The sequence below is a fragment of the Sinocyclocheilus anshuiensis genome, unplaced genomic scaffold, assembly GCF_001515605.1.
Source record: "Sinocyclocheilus anshuiensis isolate Anshui unplaced genomic scaffold, SAMN03320099.WGS_v1.1 scaffold159, whole genome shotgun sequence".
Lineage (NCBI taxonomy): Eukaryota > Metazoa > Chordata > Actinopteri > Cypriniformes > Cyprinidae > Sinocyclocheilus > Sinocyclocheilus anshuiensis.
In genome coordinates, this window is record NW_015549567.1 from 197,909 (window position 1) to 207,898 (window position 9,990).

Sequence of the window (9,990 nt, forward strand, 5' to 3'; positions counted from 1 at the left end):
GCGAGATGTCAGCTTCATGTTAGCTAGTAATAGACAGAGGCCTTCGCTCTCCTCTGAGGGGAATGAAGAGTATAGACTGAAAATATATCGCTGAGATATAATTGCTGTGATATAAATTCTGCAGCTCGCTGCTGCGGTATCAATCTGCCTAGTAAAATGACACTGTAAAGAGTTTGGTAGACTGAAGTGTGTGATCGGTTGGTGTTTTTGGTCTCGGTTGCTTAGGCTGGCCGCATACTAAACAATTTTAAGCCCGATTTGCATCCCCGAATGATTAACTAGCTTGTTGTTGACATATTCTGTTTTAGCTAACTAATGTTAACTAAGTCAACAAAATAAAAGTCAAAATAATATGTTATTACGGTATATACAAGTATATATATATATATATATACACATACATACATATATGTGTGTGCATTTATATATACATAATACATATACACAATACACACATATAGAATATGTAAACATAAACTTTTATTTTGATTGTGATTAATTGCGATGAATCGTGTTGCAGCCCTACAAATTTGCCTTTTAGGAAGTTGAATTAAAAAAACTTAAATTCAAATAAACTCAAATAATCATAGTAAGTATAAAGAAAGTTTAAAGACAATTAAAATAAAATAATAATAATTTTACAAACAGGCTAACAGATACATCTGTTTGAAATGTCACTTCTGTTGACATGTTTTTATTCATGCATATAGATAAGATATGTATATGGACCAAGCTGTAGGAACACTTTATTTTCCCAGAATGCCATTATCTGTTGAACTTTTCTGAAATGTAATTTAGTACATTGCACCTCCTACAGTTCCAGATCAACTTCCTGTGGGGTGTAGCTAATTTAATTCAAATTCCAACTCATGAAACGGGGCCAAGTTCTTAAAGAGATTTACCCAAAAATGAAAAATCTGTCATCATTTACTCACCCTCATTTCATCCAAAACTGAACGACTTTCTTCTGTGAAACACAAAAGAAGATATTTTGAAAAATGTCACTGGGGTCAATGTTGTTTGGTTCTCGACATTCAGAAATATCTTCTTTTGTGTTCCACAGAAGAAAGAAAGTCATATATGTTCAGAATGCATAAGGGTGAGTAAATGATTACTGAATTTTGGGCAAATTCAGAATTTAAAGGGACAGTTCATCAGCAATTGACAATATTTGCTTTTTGTGCAGTTGCATCCACACCACAGGATGTCAGTCCACTACAACTGCCAAAAAATGAAGTTTCTGTAAGTCTCCACCCATTTTTTTTTTTTAGAAACTTTATTTCTAAATCAAAATCCACCACTTCCACAGCTAGTGTCCATAAATGCTCAAGAGATGGAGGACAAGATTCAGACACGTGGAAATGTCATTCAGGCTCTGGCGTCTCTGTCGGTCTCCTCCTTCCAGGATGCGGCTCTGATCAGCTCAGCTTTGGCCCAGTCTACAGTAAGTCTTTCTACTATTAAAGCTTATGGACAGTATAGCATTAATCAGCATTAATCATAGCTTGACACAAAGCATGTCAGCATTTTAGAGATACAGCACAATGTGATGAGACCTGTCACTGAATACAGATTGCCTGCTGTGCATAATGAGGAATGCTACCCAGGAACAAATTATTGTCACATGTGATGTTACAAATGCAAATGATGTACTGTAAAATGTACTTTCCTGTCTGCAGGTGGTTCCCTCTGAAGTGCAGTGCAACGGCTGCCATGCAAAGGTGCTGAAGGTCACAGAGAAGATGATCAAAGTGATAAGAGAACAAACAGGACAGGGTGACATCAACCCCACAGACACCGGCAGGAACATTCTGGCTGTTTTAAGTAACTACGTTCAGCAGAATTCATATTCAGAGGTTCGCTCTGAAGTTGTAAATGAACCGTGGCTTAACCATCCTTCCGTTTTCACAGCAGGCAGCACACTGATTGCTGATCAGAGGCAGAGGAACAATTCAGGCCTCAAGCATGTGGATACATCAGAGACAGCTGTATCAGCACTAAGCCAGATTTTCGAGCTCATGCGTTCATTAATGCTGTGGCGGATGAGTGGGGGAGAAGCTCTTTCCCTCGCTGTTCCGAAGATCACTGCGGTGGGCGTACGGGGCGACCCTACTAAAGACCTCCTGTGCACAGAGCCCCTTAGCCACTGCCAGTTTCACATCCTATCAGCACTGAGCTCTCAACTAAAGGAGGAAAAACAAGAGGTCCTGCAAATCCTTCTGCAAATGGAGGGTGAAGAAAACCCATTCATTCCAGCTGCAGAGCCTCCCATATCAACCACGCTCGCAGCCATGGAGTTTGCTACACCACAGGGGCAGCCCATTTCCATTGCCAACCTGATGCTAGACACTGCGATACAATTTACTTTACACAAAAAAGTAAAAGAGATGGAAGATAAGAGGTTACTATGAAACAATTTTACTCTGCCACCCAAGGGAAGTGTAAATTTCACAGTCAAAGCAATGGACACAGATCCTCAGACTGGCCTCTATGTTGCCTTAAACTTCAGTCTCATTCCAGGTAATATACACCAGTCATTTCATCTTATTAGATTTCAATATAATATAATGTAACATATAACATAGTAGTAACATAACATAACATAACATATAACATAACATAACATAACATAACATAACAAAATCTAATATGGAAACTGTTAATGTAGTGTTCATTATTATATTATATTATTAAAAGTATAATTTAAAAAAACAATACTTCTGTTTAACAAGGATGCATTAAAATCATCAAAAGTAGCAGTAAAGACAGTTATAATATTACTAAAGATAAAGATATTTTGAACTTTCTATTTTTACTAATCAAAGAATCCTGGAAAAATGTATCATGGTTTCCACAATAAATTAATACAGTATATTGTGTTTTCAACACTGTAATAATAAGATCACCAAATCAGCATTTTAGAATGATTTCTGAAGTATCATGTGACGCTGAAGACTGGAGTGATGGCTAGAAATTCAGCTTTGCCATCACATGAATAAATGACATTTTGAAAGATATTAAAATAGAAAATTGGTATTGTAAATTGACTGTTCTACTGTTATTTGGATCAAATAAATGCAGGCTTTCTGAGCATAAGAGACTTTACTTATTTGAACATTAGTGTATATTGAATTATTTTTTATTTCATTTACTTTATTCTTTCATTATCTTTATTTGACCCTTTAACTCTAGCACTTTCTATTCTATTTTAATTCTTCTTTATCCATTTATCTTCTTTTTTATAAAAAAAAACTAACACTAGCTTTCTATTTTTTCTATTCTATCTACTATATATATATATATATATATATATATATATATATATATACCTTGCTACGTCATTTAATGACTAAATGACTAAATGTAAATGTAAATGTACTTTATGAAATGATTGTAATGGTAAGTTGGTCTCAGTTTTAGTAATAGAGGTATTTAGAGAAAAATACATAATGTATTAGCAATATAGAATATATAAAGCATGTGTTTTGTATCGAGCATGAGCTGGTGAGGAAGCCTATGGACTAGTATGGATCTCTGTCATTGACCATCCAGTTCATTCACTGTCAGAACACACTCATTCTGAAGAGCTCGCCCTCTCTCTCTCTCAGCTCAAACTCCATCACTGAAGCACACAATCTTCCTTACACCACTGTAAGTTCGTCCTGTGCCTTTCATAATTCATTTAATTGAAAATAGTGATTACCAATATTGTGTTAGTCTAAACGAAAAACAAACAGTTTTTCATTGTGTCTGTAAACTTTGCAGCTTGAATGGCTCAGCCAGAGACCTGTTTGTGAAGCTGAACAGTAGTGTCAGTGGTGTGGACGTGTCCATCTCAGTGTGTGTGTTCAGCGTGCTGTGCCGGTTCTTCAGTGTTGATGAGAAGCGCTGGAGCAGTGACGGCTTGAGTTCTCTGAGTGGCAGCAGCCCCCACACTGCCCACTGCCTCACACATCACCTCACTATGTTTGGAGCCAGCCTCTTCATCCATCCTGATGCACTTCTACTGCTGCCACCTGTATGCCATTTTGTTCAAAGACATAACGTAATTTCATCCTTAAAGGGATAGTTCACCCAAAAATAAAAATTCTGTCATTAATTACTCATGTCCTTCCAAACCCGTTAGACCTTCGTTCATCTTTGAAACACAAACATATATATTTTTGATGAAATCTGAGAGCTTTCTGACCTTGCATATAACAACGCAACTGACACGTTTAAGGCCCAGAAAGGTAGTAAGGACATTGTTAAAATAGTCCATGTGACATCAGTGGTTCAACCTTAATTTTATAAAGCTACGAGAATACATTTTGTGTGCAAATAATGAATAAAGTCGTCATTTTTGTTTTCTTTACACGCAAAAAGTATTCTTGTAACTTCATAACATTACGGTTGAACCACTGATGTCACATGGACTATTTTAACAATGTCCTTCCTACCTTTCTGGGCCTTGAACGTGTCAGTTGCGTTGCTGTCTATGCAGGGTCAGAAAGCTCTCGGATTTCATCAAAAATATCTTAATTTGTGTTCTGAAGATGAACAAAGGTCTTACAGGTTTGGAACAACATGAGAGTGAGTACAGAATTTCCATTTTTGGGTGAACTATCCCTTTAAAGGGAATATACACTACTGTTCCTTTAAAAAAAACATTTGAAAAATCTTACTAACCCCAAACCTTTTAACGGTAGTCTATACTACATCATATAATTTTAAATTTAATTTATATAATGAAATTATTGTAATGGTTAGTGGGTATCAGTGTTGAAAAAGTACTTTTCACAATATATTAAAATAGAACAATTATAATAATAATTCACAATATTACTGTCTTTACTGTAATTTTGATCTTACAAATGCAGCCAGGGGAGTATAAGAGACTTCTTTCAATATAAATAAATAAATAAATAACTCAGTCAATCAATCAATCTTACTGACCCCAAACTTTTGAACGGTAGTGTATATAAAAACTTAATATCTTAATGAAATATAACACATAAGTGATTCAAATTTTTTTTTGTGTAACCAGTCAGAGGAGCCAGTGAGAAATGTGGTGGTGGGAATAATTTGTGGAGTCTTGCTGTTAATTCATCTGCTGGTTGGTCTTATCGCTCACAAACTGGATCACCTAGAAAGACTACGTCTGAGTTGGGTTCCTCTGTGTGGTCAGAAAGGTCTCTACCAGTACCGAGTTCTTGTCAAAACAGGCTGGAAAAGAGGATCTGGTAAATATAACCTTTAATTTACATGCTAAAACATTCATCAACCTCATAAAACTCAACAAACCAGATGTTTTCAAATTATAAAACATCTGAATTCACCAGGTACCACTGCACATGTTGGCATTAGCCTGTATGGCCTGAATAAAAGTGGCTCACGTCCCCTTCAAAGAGAAGGAGCTTTCCAGAGGAATAGCCTGGATGACTTCCAAATTGAAACAGATGCCAATCTCGGATAGATCTGGAAAATACACATCTGGCATGACAACACAGGTCAGTTGCTGTGAATAGCTTCCTTCCTTCCTTCTTTCTAAAATAACAAATCCTCACAAACAACTGTTGTGTTTTCCAGGCCTAGACCCATCCTGGTTCCTACAACAAGTGATAGTCTGGGACATACAAACAGACAACATGTTCTTCTTCTTGGTGGAAGACTGGCTACCTGTGGTGAATGAGAAGAACTCTGGAAGGGTGGAGAAAGTTTTTTTAGCATCTTGTAAGTATACACATGCAGTACAGCGTAAATCATATTTGCTTTTCATAACCTTGCTTTCCCCGTAGGTCCTCAGGAGCTGCAGCAGTTTAAGAGGATCCTTCATTCCCAGTTACTATTTGGCCTTCGAGAGCACAATCTGTAGATTTCGTTATGGGAACGGCCGGCCCACAGCCGCTTTAGCCGAGCCCAGAGGGTCACCTGCTGCGCCCTCTTATTACATCTCTATCTGGCAGCTGGGGCAGTTTGGTATGGAGCAGTGGGCAGAAAGGGCAGCAGGTAATAAAGTTGACCTTCAAAGGCCATGGGTAACAGATTGAGCTTGTATAGCTTACAGTGTAGGTGCAGGTAATTACATCTTGTAAAACAAAGTAATTACATCTTGCAAAACAAAGCAATTTCTGTTTTTCTCCAAGCTACAGAAGTCTTTGTTATTGATTAATGGCACAGGAGAATAATATTCATCACTAAACAAATTAATGAATTTCCTCTCATTCCTCACAAAACAAATGGGTTATTCTTCACATTTGTTACTGCTCCGAATGCAGCGGTCCAGTCTCTACCCAGATGGTGATGAATGCAGAGAACATATTGGTTGGAATAACAGTTGCAGCTTTGATGTTCCCTTTCCAAACAATTCTCAGATTTTTCTTCCAAAACACCAAGAGCAAGGTATATATGTCAGTCTACATAATCCCTTCTGAAACCATACTGTAGATATCATATTTTGACTTCTAACTTACACTACTGTTCAGAAGTTTGGGGTTGGTAAGATTTTATGGTCACACTTTAACAAACCATGAACTACGACTTTTGCCTCAATAAACTACTAATTTGCTGCTTATTAATAGTTAGTAAGGTAGTTGTTAAGTTTAGGTGTTGGGTAGGATTAGGGATGTAGAACAAGGTCATGCAGAATATGTGCTTTATATGTACAAATAAACAGCCAATATGTTATTAATAGGCATGCTAATAAACACCTAGTTAATAGAGAGAATAAAAAAAAAGCAATGACCCCAAATTTTTGAAAGGTAGAGTGCATTCATGAAAAACCCACACATAGTGCAAAGCTGATGGATTGTGTTGTAGGTGACATTGGAGGTATCTCTGCCTCCCTCTCCTGTGTCTCATACCGTGGAGATGGATGTTTTCCTCAGTCACCCAGATCTTTTCTGTCACTGCCGATAGGCCCTGACTCTTCCATCTATGATGGACCGTTTCCTTTCACTGTGAGAGAAAGTCCATGCTCATTGTTAATTAATTGATTTTATAGAGAGTCATCAAGCATAATTTCCTACATGAATATGTTTACAGCATATTTTCTATGCATCTTCTTTCCCCCTCAAAGAATTCCCTGCAGAAACTAGATTCAGAGTTTTGGAATACTCCAGATCCTGGGAATGACCGGTACCAAGTCTATTTTACATGAAATTGCAGTACTACATGCCTTTAAAAAGTTAATCATACAGTGTTATTTTACTAATTTTACAGAATGGATCAGTGGCCATCATGTGACAGTATCTTTGGCATGCCTGATCTGACAGGAACCAATCACCTTCTGAAGAGGGAAAAAAAAGCCATTCTACAACTACATTTGTCAACTCCGACCTCTGACCACGACACCTTAGAACCAATCAGGTCTTTAGGTTTGAAGAAACACAATCACTCTCTGGTATTTAAAATTCTGTCATCATTTACTTACCCTCATGCTGTTCCAAATCTGTATGACTTTCTTTTTTCTGAGGAACACAGGATACTTGGTCATTATATGCTCTTTTTCATATAATGAAAAGGTCAATAAGGACTGGGTCTGTCAAACTCCAAAAGGACAAAAGAGTAAAATAAAAGTCATCCATACAACTTGTTGGGGTTTAATTATTTCTTATATGGAACAATTTGCTCTTTTTTAGAGGAAGATCTTAGATCTATATCTGCAGACTTGGATCCTGCAAATACGCTTTCCTTGGAGCCAGAAGCATCTGACAGTGGCCATTTCACACCCATCGACACCATCCTGTCTGACATGTGAGTACTGGATTGAGCGTTTCACACTGACCCACGCACAATTTACCAGGATACTTGGTCACATACTTTTTTCTTTAAGCCAGGACAGCTTGTGCAGTGAGTGGTTTGATCTGAGCATGGATACGCCTACATCTGAACCTGGCTTTCACAAGTCCTCCTGCTCACTCTCAGTGCTCAGTGATGCCAGCACATTTCTTCATAGTCTCCCATCCGACTCTATAAGCACCATCTCCAATACACGCATTGGTGAGCCCACACCATCCACAGAGAAAGAATTGATATTTTCAATTGAGATATTGAAAGGCAAGGCACATGCTCTGACGCGTTGTGCATGAGTAAACATGTGGCCATTTCTTGATCCTATTTTCACCCTTTTTCCACTTTATTTCCATAATTTCCTTGTGTTTATCTAACTCCTGTGTTATTCCAACTCAGTTTTTGCCATGAAGATAGCCTTAGATGCTGACATGGCAATAAAAACTACTACTACTGTATGGGCTGTTGTTCAGGTGTTGTTCGTGGTGTACCTGGCTTGTTTCTTCCATCATGGATTCTGCGTGTGGTTCACCTGCTGGTGGCTGTTTTCTTGGGAACAAGCCTGGTTCTGGTGGGACTGTATGGAAGCAGGTTTTCCAGCTCTGTGGTTCTCATGTGGTTGGTGTCCACCCTGTCAGCTTTCCTCACTTCTGCCTTGCTGTTGGAACCATTTTCGGTAAGCTATAAACCTATTTTGTACTGCTCTTTAGATACAAAGTAACTGAAAATGTTTTATGTTATCACATGTTTCTGTAGATCTGTATTCAGGCACTATATCTGGCTGCTGTGGTGAGACCAGTGGACCCAGAGGTGGAGGATCGTTTGGCTCAGGAGACAGAAGTCAGAAGAACAGAATAGGATCTGGGGGATAAGGTGCATCCTCTCAGTGGATACGGCCTGCTGCAGGCTAAAGAGGAAGAGCGGAAGCTGAGAACACTTAGAGCCTTAATGAGAACGCTTAGAGTCTTAATGAGGGTGAGCTCAGACCCATGATGAATCCATTCAGCTCTCACTTAGTTCTCAGAGACCTATAACAGCTGAATTCTGACTCTAATGGATATTAATATTAATTTTAATGGTCTTTTGTTTCATGTTTTACGCTGATAATCAGAGATGCTTAGTCTATATGCTTTTCCTGTTGGTGGTTCTGATGGTGAACTACCAGGAACATGTGCATGAGGCTAACAGCAGACGGCTTCACTCAGCTATTAAACACATGCTGATCACAGCTTCACCAGGCCAGCCCCGTCTCACTGCATTATCAGGGTAAGGCAGACTCTATACATTATACATGTTCCACTGAAACTGATTTTTCTTTTTGAGGTCCCAGAGAACTCAGTGATTTGCATAAAAATAATAATAGGAATTTGAAGTCAACCTCTTTCAATATGTTCCTCTGACCTAATCAAAACTTCAACCCGCCATTGTATCGCAAAATGTATTTCAGAAATTTGACTTCAGTATAGTAATGCTGCTGAATTTTGGGGTCTGAGAGACCTCATAAATGAATAGAAAATTTATTAGAAACAGAGATGCATTGGTTAGAGAATTTATATTAAAAAAAAAAACAGTAAAAGTCCAAGATAATTCACAATAAGTTGAATAAGTAATAATTAAACAATAAACATTTTTTTTAATTGCTTATTAATAAATGTTCACCTTTTGATTATTGATGATGCCTCTAGTAATTATGTGTCTGATTTTTAATTTACAACTTATTTTGGGTTAATTTTAAGCCAGCCATATAGCAATTTTTAAACAATAGTTGGGATAAATAAAACTACCCAAAAGGTTGTGTTAAACATTTAACTCAACCGGAGGGTCAAAACAACCCAGTCGATGGTTTTGTCCAAAATATGAATTGCAACTTGTCATGAATCAGTTAAAGTAATTTATTTTAACTTTTTATTTTTTATCATAGATGGATGAATGCTGAACAGTGGGTATATGAGAGATTAATATCACACCTGTATGAAAACCCTTCTCTTTCTTTAACTGGCCCTGCAAGACTACAGAAAGTTCATTTTCACGACTGTAAGGATTTACTTCTATAGGTCAAAAAATATTTTGTTAAAATATGTTAAAATAACATTAAATCATATGGAAGCCCGTTTCCGCCACTGAATAAAAAATAAAAAAGGTAACTGCGACTTTTTATCTCACAATTCTGACTTTTTTCTCGCAATTTCGACTTTACATCTCGTGACTTTTTTTTCTGAG

General features: G+C 37.4%; 1 pseudogene; it reads left to right on the plus strand.

Moving 5' to 3' along the window:
• The window catches only part of LOC107657265 (polycystin-1-like), a 28,965-nt pseudogene extending 19,925 nt beyond the window's left edge, over window positions 1-9,040 (plus strand).
• The last annotated feature ends 950 nt before the right edge of the window (window positions 9,041-9,990 follow it).